The sequence below is a fragment of the Dermochelys coriacea genome, chromosome 5, assembly GCF_009764565.3.
Source record: "Dermochelys coriacea isolate rDerCor1 chromosome 5, rDerCor1.pri.v4, whole genome shotgun sequence".
NCBI classification, from domain to species: Eukaryota; Metazoa; Chordata; order Testudines; family Dermochelyidae; genus Dermochelys; species Dermochelys coriacea.
In genome coordinates, this window is record NC_050072.1 from 37,070,964 (window position 1) to 37,081,674 (window position 10,711).

At 41.5% G+C, this 10,711-nt stretch overlaps 1 long non-coding RNA gene across 1 annotated transcript; it reads right to left on the reverse strand.

Annotated features, from left to right (window-relative positions):
• Positions 1-292: 292 nt before the first annotated feature.
• LOC122460410 lies at positions 293-8,167 on the reverse strand. Its single transcript, XR_006281691.1, has 2 exons — positions 8,090-8,167; positions 293-1,041 (listed from the first exon to the last, which is right to left on the reverse strand). It is a non-coding gene; the product is annotated as an uncharacterized LOC122460410 (long non-coding RNA).
• Positions 8,168-10,711: the final 2,544 nt, after the last annotated feature.

Consider the following 10,711-nt stretch of genomic DNA (forward strand, 5'->3'; position numbering starts at 1 on the left):
ATGAGGGAGAAAAAAAAACAAAAACCCCAACTGCCACATTGGTTAGACACGCTGACATGAAAAGAACAAGCGGAAAAAAGAAAATAGTGAAAAATGTCAAACAGCTGGTCTTGGTTTAATAGATTCAGGGGATTATACCAAATTAAGACAGACTGAGACAATGTTTTTGAACTGCTGCTTCAAAGTGGATGCTCAGCTATGCTCAACGGTAACCTCTGTCATCTGACTGAATGCCTAACTAATTACTTCCAAACAAACGAGTCTCATCTTTTCCACTACTTTTTTTTTTTGCCTTTGTACTAAGTTTATTCACATCTTTTGTTCATTTTAGGATTTCACAGAGACAAATTGTTTCTGTAGCATCAAGTTGAAATGTAGAATAGAACCATTTCCTCCTCTGTGCAACATAGTTAGTTACCCAAAAACACCCATATGCAGTTCTCCCATTTCCCTATTACAGCAATGATGCCCTCATCCCAATGGCATTTCTTGGATAATCAGTGCCTCACTGATGGTAATGAGCTCCAGGCCAAGCCAAGGACTATCAAGACACCAAGTCAGCCATTAATCTTCAGTAAATGCCATGGGTCTCCATCATTGCTGCTTAAATATTCATGGATTGACTGTTTTATTTAGATATAGTACCACACAAACAAATTGCTTGGAACATTAAGGTTGCAAAGTAAAGCACTTAAAGATTAGGAATAAGGTGGTCTCTACAACCTCAATTTGTCCGCCTTATGCTTTATGATACAGTCTCTAATACCTTCTCACATTTTTTTTTCCACACTGCCTCATTTAGTGCACAAGACTGATCTTCTCTGGAGATGAATTTGGGTTATGGTGTGAAGGAGGCTGTCATCTACAGGGCCCCAGATTAATTTTATTGCTGAAGTTGTAAATGAGACATGGATAGGCTCCTTCAGGGCCAAGACAGACTTCTTGTTCTAATCTTCTACTTTCCTCTTCCTCCCCCCAGTCTGGCTTTTGTCCAGGCTGTCTAGGAAGCAGTCAGATTCATCCTCCACACTGCCTGGGTGCCTGCAAGGAACATCACTGAAAGCATGGGAGACAGGCTTGCTGCTCTCTGTTCTGTTCCTGGCCCAGAACAGAGGGGAACAGCCATTACAGGGAAAGTCAGGCTTCATCCCTGAAGCCTAGGGCTGGAGGGAAGTGTTCTCAGCCACTCTGGGGATGGCACATGAACAAACTGGCCATTACTAGGTGCTCTGGGGATGGGTGCATGCATAGTCTGAGAGAGTTTCAAGCATTCTCAACAAAGCTGGAATCCTCATAGATTTTTTTAACAGCTATATGTAACTGAGAATGTGCAAAATTGTTTTTCATAAACTTATAATTTGTTCTAATTTGGGTGGATTTTCAGAGGGATGGCAAGAAGGCACATCCCTAATAAATAAAGCAGCTCCCTGCCAAATATTAAGTCTCTGCTCTAAAGCATGGAGGTGCTAGAGCTGTTCAAAGAAAGTCAATCTTTTCATTAACACGGGCAAAACATTTCCCCCTAACTTCATTCTCAGAAATGTCTGAACCATTTTAGCTCAAATTTCCCATCCTCTCCCCAAAGTAAAACAGCCTCAAGCCAATACCCACCATGACATTTCAGCCCAAACAATTTTCAGTTGTTTATAACCTTACAAACAAGGTCCTATAATGAGAAGAACTGGGCAAGCTTAATAATAGATGGTGCTACCAGACTCCTCGATAATATATAACTGTGTGTATATATAGTAGCCAAATTACTTGGCTTGTAGGGAATGACTGATAAATTTTTTTTTAATAATGAGAATGAAACATTTGGTGACACTGGATTAGAAAGATCTCAGGCAAAGACCAAAAGTTACATTAACATCCTAAATAAGGCCACATCCTATTCACCTTCCTTGGCCCAAATGATTTCAACAGGACCGTTTTCATTACCTAGGGTAGCAAGATTTGGTCCTAGAAGTTTTATTGATAGAAATGGTAATTGTTGAAAAACATTCATGTGTTTGTTCTCTCTCTCTCTCTCTCTCTCTCTCTCAATTAAAAGGGAACATGCAAATGGAATGAAAGAATTCAATAGGATAAGACAGATCTTGGAATGGGTAAATGTTATGTCCTGTTGTTCATGGAAAGGTCAGATTGGAAGCTAAATCAAGGAATTTGTAGTATTCTTGAATGATTTAACAAGAACAAAAGTTATTGCTAACTAGAAAGAAACAACATTTTCTGGGATCCTGAACTACTTTTCAAGATAGTGAACGGTTCATGCGTGGTGGTTTTTTTTGGGTCAAGCCTTAGATACGCCTTAAGTGTAGTTTGTAACCTATCAGAATGAGTTTTAGGAAACTCCATTAGTGTTGTGAAGAAAACGTAGGCATGTGGTGCATGCCCATCTCCACTAGTGCGCCCACAGTTGGAGCAGAGAGCATTGCGAAATGTGATGGTAAAAAATATCTAAGGTCCAGATGTTCAAAGGTATGTAGGCACCAAAAGAGGCAAATAGGCACCTTGTGAGATTTTCAGAAACATCTAGTCTGTGTCTTTAGGTGCCTACATACCTTTGAACATCTGGCCTGAAGTGCTCGAATTTGCAACTTTAATGTTTTTAAATTAGTGGTGTGTGTATGCGTAGTCCTATATAATAGCTAGCAGATAGGATGCTAAAACAGTCTATAGAGAAGAATGAAAGCTTACAGGATAGGATGGAAAGACTCTTGATTACTGTGCAGCTGTATAAACAATAGTACATATACTTTCCATTCATATACTTTCTATTTCCATCCATTTACACCTCATTAATTTACTAAAACCAGATGATAAAACTTGAAAAACAGTGGCAATGATCCCGGAATAATTAACTACAGATGATAGTCTGCCTAGTATAAAATCACACCTGCACAAAAAGGTACCGTTTATTGTCTGTTGCTAGCATCCTCAATGTTCATGTTGACTTATTAATGGTTTTGGGACACAAATGGTAATATCCTCATGCTATAATTAGTATTTGTTTTCAACAGCTGTTAGAGTTGCTGTTTTGCAATAGTGAATAAATTACTTTAGATACAGGAAGCATTAACCATGAACCATCTGCTTCAGGATACATTAAGTCCTCTTTAAAGATGCCTGAAAAACAAATTTGACTGAGCTTTTAAAGGCCAAACCTGTTTCCAAATTGCTGATGGTTCACATTAATGATTTTTCTTACAGGATCAATAACACATCTTTATGAAAGAAAGAGTCCTTGTCTTTTGTACTTCTAGAAAGTTCCCACCTCATGTCTCTTACATGTGTATCTGCTTTATGGAATTTGATGCACCTAGAAAATCTTTGATGGACAAGTGACTAATTTTTAAAAATGTTATGTGCCTCTTACAAAAATTCAATGCATGCTTTATACACTCTACTGCACACTGTGGTGAGGAGCAAAAGCAGTGAGAAACCCAAAATATAGCAGTGTAGGGTAGCATTTATGCTGAATTTCTTACTCCACTCCTCATGAAAGGCTCAGTCTGACACCTGCTGAAGTCAATGGCAGTCACTGGATATTGGGCGGGGTGTAAGGGCCTCTGGAAGCAAAACCAGGAGAATGCTGGAAAATCAGAGTACTCCACACCTGTTGAACATCAAACCTAAATAGGGTGTGGAGCCTTGTGGCAGCTGCTCTGTGATAGTGTCCATAAAACATATGATTAATCTCTTGCTTTAATGATGTTAGAGGCACATGCTATTGGGAGTATGCGGTTCTATTCCTCTTCTTTGTGTTTGCATAGATAAGGCTGACCAGCATGCTTCCTCCACAGATGTGCAAACAAAACACTTTGCAACTGAAAGTTGTGCATTTGGTTATGGGCTCCCCTTATTAAAAAAACAATCTTCCCAGCAGAAGTCCTCAAGCACCATTAACAGCCCTCTGTTGGATCTGCCTTTCTCAGAGAGAGGAGTAATATGTAGTCATCCATTGTTAGGGAACCTGTGTTTCTGGAGAGACCCAAACAGCAAGAGATTGCTTGGGCAAAGGCAACTTATGGATGCCCAAGAGGCCTCACACTTGGGATCTGATGTAGTATTGGGCTCTGCAGGGCAAGGGTTTGAAGAACTTGCTCCACATAGCTGAAAAACCTTTTCTTTTGAGCAAACTATCCATTCTCTACCCTCTTTCTGCAGAAAAGGAGTTCTTGGCACTATATGCTTAACTTCCATACTTCATACTTTTTTCTTTGTATTAAATTAAACAATGGATCTACAAATTCAATGTAACACATGATGAATAACTGAAATGAGTATTTCTCCACCCCCACAAGTAAGACAAATATGATAAGATATTGCTCTGTAATCATGGTTGTTCTGTTTGCATTTACGCTTGAACCAGAAGCTGATGCTATTTTCCAATAGTAAGAGGACACTGGGTTCATGGCAATTAGAACTGTACCAAATTTTTCTCTCCACCTTCTGCTTTACACAGCAAAATCTGGGACTTTTGAGAATTTGATCTGATATGAAACTGAGTCTGGAAATCCTTCCCTTCTCTGATTTAAACAAACCCCCTAAAGATGGCAAGTGTCCCCACTGACTACTAGGAGATGTAGTTCAAGTCCATCCTGGTCACTGGCCAAATGGATTTGAAGCCTTCCAAAGGCTAAGATACCCCTCCTTCTCCCTCAAAACACCATGTTCCACCTTCTCTCCAGCAAAGACTCTTCTTAAACTTTGTTTAAGCTTTAAAATATTTCACCACTTATGGGAAATGTTGTCAAGCAGTTTTGTGGATAGAATGACTCTTGGCCTGCAAAAACATAAGACTCTTGCTTTTGAACAAAACCTTATGTTTCAGTGGCATGAATATTTTGCAATAATCCTTTGAGTAAAACTACTATTGGGCACATTTTGTGTTGGCTGAAGAGTCCCGAGCAGGTGGAGAACAACAAACTTAGCTGTCACACTGTAATATCGGATGCAAAAAGTACAAAGCAATTCTTAAAAGATGTCTCCATACTTGGAAAAAATGGAATACTGGAGAATTCTGTTAATTTTTGTAATGTAAAGATCTACCTATCTTGGTTTTGTATGACTGTCCTGTAGTATTTAAGCATCTGAACTTTCTGAAAAGGATGTTCTTTTTAATACCATTTAGTTCATTTGATATACTTGAACCTCTCCTTTAGATATTGAAGGCTTTTCCCTTCACAATAAGAGTTTTAGTTACATACTATTTCCACTGGGTCTGACTTGAACTTGTGACATGAGTAAATTTCCCATTATTATGTGCTAGACATTTATTCCACAGATTTTTGAATTACTTTGTCAGATGCTTGCTTCTTGCCAGACTTTCAGAGAATAGGAAAGGGGGGGGGGAAGAGCACAAAAAGATTCTTTATATTTTTGCTTTAACTTGTCTAACTTATTACTAAGCATAGTAGAGCCCAATGAAAAGACAATAATTAACATTTTCAGGGATCCTCAAATTGACTGGGTAAATGTCCCTCCTGGTGTGATGCTTTAGAGATAAACTTTCTAGACACTATAAGTGATCGCTTCTTGGAGCTAGTTGTGGAACCCACAATGGGAGAGATAATTCTTGATGTAGTCCTAAGTGGAGCACAGGATCCGGTCCAGGTAGTAACTATAGTTGAACTGCTTGGTAATAGTGACCCTAATGTAATTACATTTAACATCCTTGTAGGGGGGAATAATACCAATCCCACCCCCTCAACCATAGCAGCATTTCCCCTCAGAAGGGGAACTGCACAAAAATGATGCTTGTTAGATGGAAATTAAAAGGAGCTGGTCCCAAGGGTTAAATGCAACATGGGGGCTATTTAAAAACACCATAATAGAGGCCATCATGGTAAATAGGCAGAGTAATGGAGGCCATTAGAGCCACCAAGTCATCCTTTTAAAATTTGGAAGTAGAGTCCTAGTGAGGATAATAGGAAGGTGCACAAACTCTGGCAGGTTAAACCTAATAGGACAGGCTAATAAAGAATTTGAGAAGCAACTTGCTAAAGATGCAAAAACTGACTTTAAGAATTATTTTAAAATGCATTAGAATCAGGAAGTTGTTAAAGGAGTCCTCGAGGAAGACAAGGCCATTGCAGAGAAGCTAAATGAATTCCATGCATCACATCACATCAGAGCTATCCTCTGATCCAAGAACTCTGCCAATAGCCATTAGTTAAATTATTATTTTAACAGGTACCCTACATTTTCCCATACGATAAAGTAGTAACTACATTGTAAGGAGATAGAAAGGGAGCACATGCTCCAAAAATGTAATATTTCTTAACCGGCTCTGTCAAGGATATATCTGTGTATTTTTCCCTAACTTGTAATCTTTTCATCTTGCAACACAAATGCCACAGTATTGGTAATACATTTTGGTGCACTGAGAGACACTATTACTTTCCCAGGGCCACATTTCCCCTCTCTAATGCTTAATTTGTAATGAAAGAGGTGCCAGGGCTCAAGCAATTTTTTTCTTTTACTTTCATAACTGACCTGGCAAGCCCAGAGGTGCCGGGGCTCAACCCTGGCACAAATTAAGCACAGCTCCGCCTCCCTTTTAGTTTACAACCACATGTTGTTTCCCTTCCATGTTATGTAAACACAGCTATCAAGAGTAATCTAACTACTCCCACAAATTATACATTCCCTGAACCACTGAACCCAGCAAATCATCCAGTTGAACAAGTGACTCTTCTATATTGACTTCATGTTCATGTATTTGGGATTTGAGATTATAGAAGATGTTAGGGTGGGAGAAGAGGCGGGAGAAGGTACGCGGGGGGAATGCGGGAAGTAGGGGGTATGGAGGGAGGACATGGGATAGGCAGAGGAAGACAGGGGAAATAGGAAAAGGGGCAATCAGGGCAGGCTGAGAGGAAGGAAGTAGGAGGCGATAGAGAGAACAGAAATCACTGTCCATGTAGTTCAGCAAATTGCATTGGTTCTGTGTTGGCCCATAGAGGGTATAACCATGCTGCCTTGCAGAGAGGGAAGCAATTTCTCTCACATCTAGTACATGGGAAGCCAAGCTGCTAGGCTTTGAGGGCTCCCAGTAGTAAAGTGTGGTGACACAGCAAGGTCTCCCACTGGTGTCCTCAAACTTCTGGAGTCATTAGGGAGCTGCACTGCCCCCTGGTGATCTCCTGGGTGTACATGGGTGCTGAGCTAATACACAAGCTTTGTATAATCATAAACAAATGGATCATGTTGTTCTGTCCATTTGGGGATGTTGTCAAATGTTTCCTTGATTTCCCAGCATGAATACAGGAGGAAAGGCACTTAATATTATAATACGCAATTTAAATGAACCCTTTCCACAGTCAGTTCATTCCCTTCAAATATATTTGGGATAAAATCCTCCCTTAACTCCCTGCTGGGGTGCTTCATTCTGCTATTTGAGAATTAACATACATGTCCCAGAAGGCTGATTTTTAAAGTTTTTAGAACTTGTGTATTTTGTGTCAGGACCCTGATCCTACACTGGATACATGTCTTACCCATGTCAGCAATGCAGGGAGCAGCTTTACAATCTTAGAGAGAGAGAGAGAGAGAGAGATGAGAAGAAGGCACTTGTGCCAAGAATAATGGACAAAATTTTCAAAAATGGGTACTAAAGTTAAGCTCCTATGACCATTTTTAAGGCATAGCAATAAATAGCCTGATTTTTTTTTCTAAAATGTGCAGCACTGTAGCAGATTTCTACTCCCCGCTAGATGCACCCCCTTGTGACTGGGTCTGGGGATTAGCTTTCATCCTGTCTAGCATTCCCTTCCATTGCTTGCTCGCCAGAGGGCCCCTCTTGCTCCTCAAGATTCAAGGATTCAGCCTCCGGCCAGGCCACTATTTAGCTGTCCTCTTCTGAGGTACCGGAGTCCTGCTGGACAAGTTGTCTATCTGCTGTCTTCTGATCCACTTCCAAGTCTATGCCATTTCCCCAGTGACTGGTAGGGGAACCTGGGCTCACCCACTACTCCAGGTTCCAGCCCGGGCCCCTATCCCCAGCAACCACAGTCTGCTCTAGCTGTGACCCTGTTGCTGTTTCCCTCTGCTCTTTCCTATTTCTCTTTTCTATCCTCTGACTCACCTCTGGGTTTACCCCTGACCTTCCTCTGCTCCCCAGGGCTACTTGTAGTCCATGGCAGGATCCTAGGGCTTATTCTCTCCCTAGAACTCCCCCTACCTAGCCAATGCCCCTCCTCTCTGGGGAGTGACTACAGAGCTCCTCTCTGCAGCCCCTCCCACTCCAACTTCCTCTTTTTATAACCTTCTTCCAGCTGGGCTTCATCTGCAATTAAGGTTTATAAATCCCTGGGCCTCCCTTCAAGTGTGACTTTGCTGGTTCCTGGGGTCTTTCTGATCTACATTAACCCCTGGGGAGTGAACCCTCCATCACAAGCACTCAAGTTTCTGCTGATTTTCAAAATATTGAAGGAAAAAGGGGAGCTGCTAGATGCTGAGCACTTTGGGACATCTGTCTGCTTTATTGACAGTGCCTACATGAGAGCTGTAGTGGCCCTAAGTAATTCACACCAGGTCTCATAGCAAGGCAGTAGGAGACTCTCTGCCCTCAAATCCAGCACTCCCAACTCTCCTGCTCTCACATCTGGATTGTGCTTCTGGCTAGCAATAGACTGTGCAGCATGCTGATAAGGGGCTAGATTGCAATCTGGCCTGAGTAAGGCCCAGCATGTTGCTGTACTGTCCCACAGCTGGGACCAAATTGCAAATCAGAGTCACAATTTGGTCTTTGTGCTGTGAAAGAGTAAGCAGTGCCAGCTTTTCTGATGTACTTTATAACTTCTTTGTGTCATCTTAGCTATGCTGGCAAATCCATTGGGTGTAGCCTTTGTTCTGTTCCCCATCAATGTCTGTCGCTGCCTACCTACTCTTCACCAGCTGTGTGGGAGCAGGAGTGGTGGACTGGCAGCAGCTGCTCTCCCACTTCTGCTGATATCTGTGGTGTGTAATAAGTATATGGGAGGAAGGGTGCTCTGGTGTGTAGAAAACAAGGTGGTTTTGCATGTCTTTTTCTGCCTGCAGAGCACTCCTGACTCAGTGTGATGTAGTCAGAAGGAAAAGCACAAGAGATAACATCTCTCTGGCCACAGTCAGCTCCTGGATTAAAAAAAGGTTGACACAGCTGGATACAATTATAATGATCTATAATCTTAACATGTTTGTAAGACTGCTGCAGCACTGAGCCAGCCTTGTATCTGTGGTCAGTTAAGGCTGAACTGACTCAGAGGTATTGTTTTTCTTTCGCTAAAAACCATCCTTATTGTGTTAACATTTATGTTCTCCTGGCAAAGATTACATGACATTCATACTGTCTTAAATCAAATGCTCTGTCTGCTTCCTCTGCCAGTACTATGGATGGCATCATGTGACTAACATGCCAATCAGATATGTGATGTACACAAAATCCAGTCCTTTTAAAGGTATTCAGGGAAATAAAAGTCCAAAACCAAATATGAATGGCAAATAATAAAAATGGCTGTCATTCTATGGTAGTGGCAATTTTAAACATACTGCATCTTCATCCCACCACTTCTTCCCAGTGCAGGAGGATCCCTCACCTGCTCCAGTCCTCTATCACCATATTTCTCAGTGCAGGGAAATCTCTCCCATCCACTGTCCTGGACACCTCTCCCTCTTCCTCCTCTTGAAACACCTCCCTACCAACATTCTTGAACAACTCTCTCATACGTTTCTTCTGCCGCACTGACTGAGTCTCCTCCATCAGCCCCTGCCTTCCTATTGGATGGTCCCCCTTGCTACTTATCAAATAGCTATAGCTTGCTATTTATCATACTAGACACAGTGGACTCAATCCATCTGTAATATGTGCGGATCTGTATTTATATTTGTATACACAAACCAACTTTGTATATTACTAAACCATAACACAATTTATCACATTTCATCAGGATTACCATTTGTTCCTCAGCAGGGACTGGGATAGTACATGGTGCAGCAGGTCAGGAATAACAATGAGGAGTCCTTGTGGCACCTTAGAGACTAACAAATTTATTTGGGCATAAGCTTTCATGGGATATAACCCACTTCATCAGATGCATGGAGTGGAAAATACAGTAAGCAGGTATAAATATACAGCACATGAACAGATGGGAGTTGCCTTACCAAGTGGGGGGTCAGTGCTAACGAGGCCAATTGAGTTAGGATGGATGTAGCCCATTCCCAACAGTTGACAAGAAGGTGTGAGTATCAACAGAGGGAAAATTTATTTTTGTAGTGACCCAGCCACTCCCAGTCTTTATTCAGGCCTAATTTGATGGTGTCAAGTTTGCATGTTAATTCCAGTTCTGCAGTTTCTCATTAAAATCCATGTTTTGGAGCAGCAACTACACACCTGTACAACAACAAATACACTCACCCAGGAGCCAACCCCTGCAACAAACCCTGCTGCCAACTGTGTCCGCATATCTAGTCAAGGGACACCATCATAGAATCAAACCACATCAGCCACACCATCAGGGGCTCATTCACCTGCACATCTATCAATGTCATATGTGCCAGCAATGCCCCCCTGCCATGTACATTGGCCAAACCGGACAGTCTCTACGTCAAAGAATAAATGGACACAAATCAGACAGCAAGAATTGTAACATTCAAAAACCAGTAGGAGAGCACTTCAATCTCCCTGGACACTCAATAACAGACTTAAAAGTTGCCATTCTTCAACAAA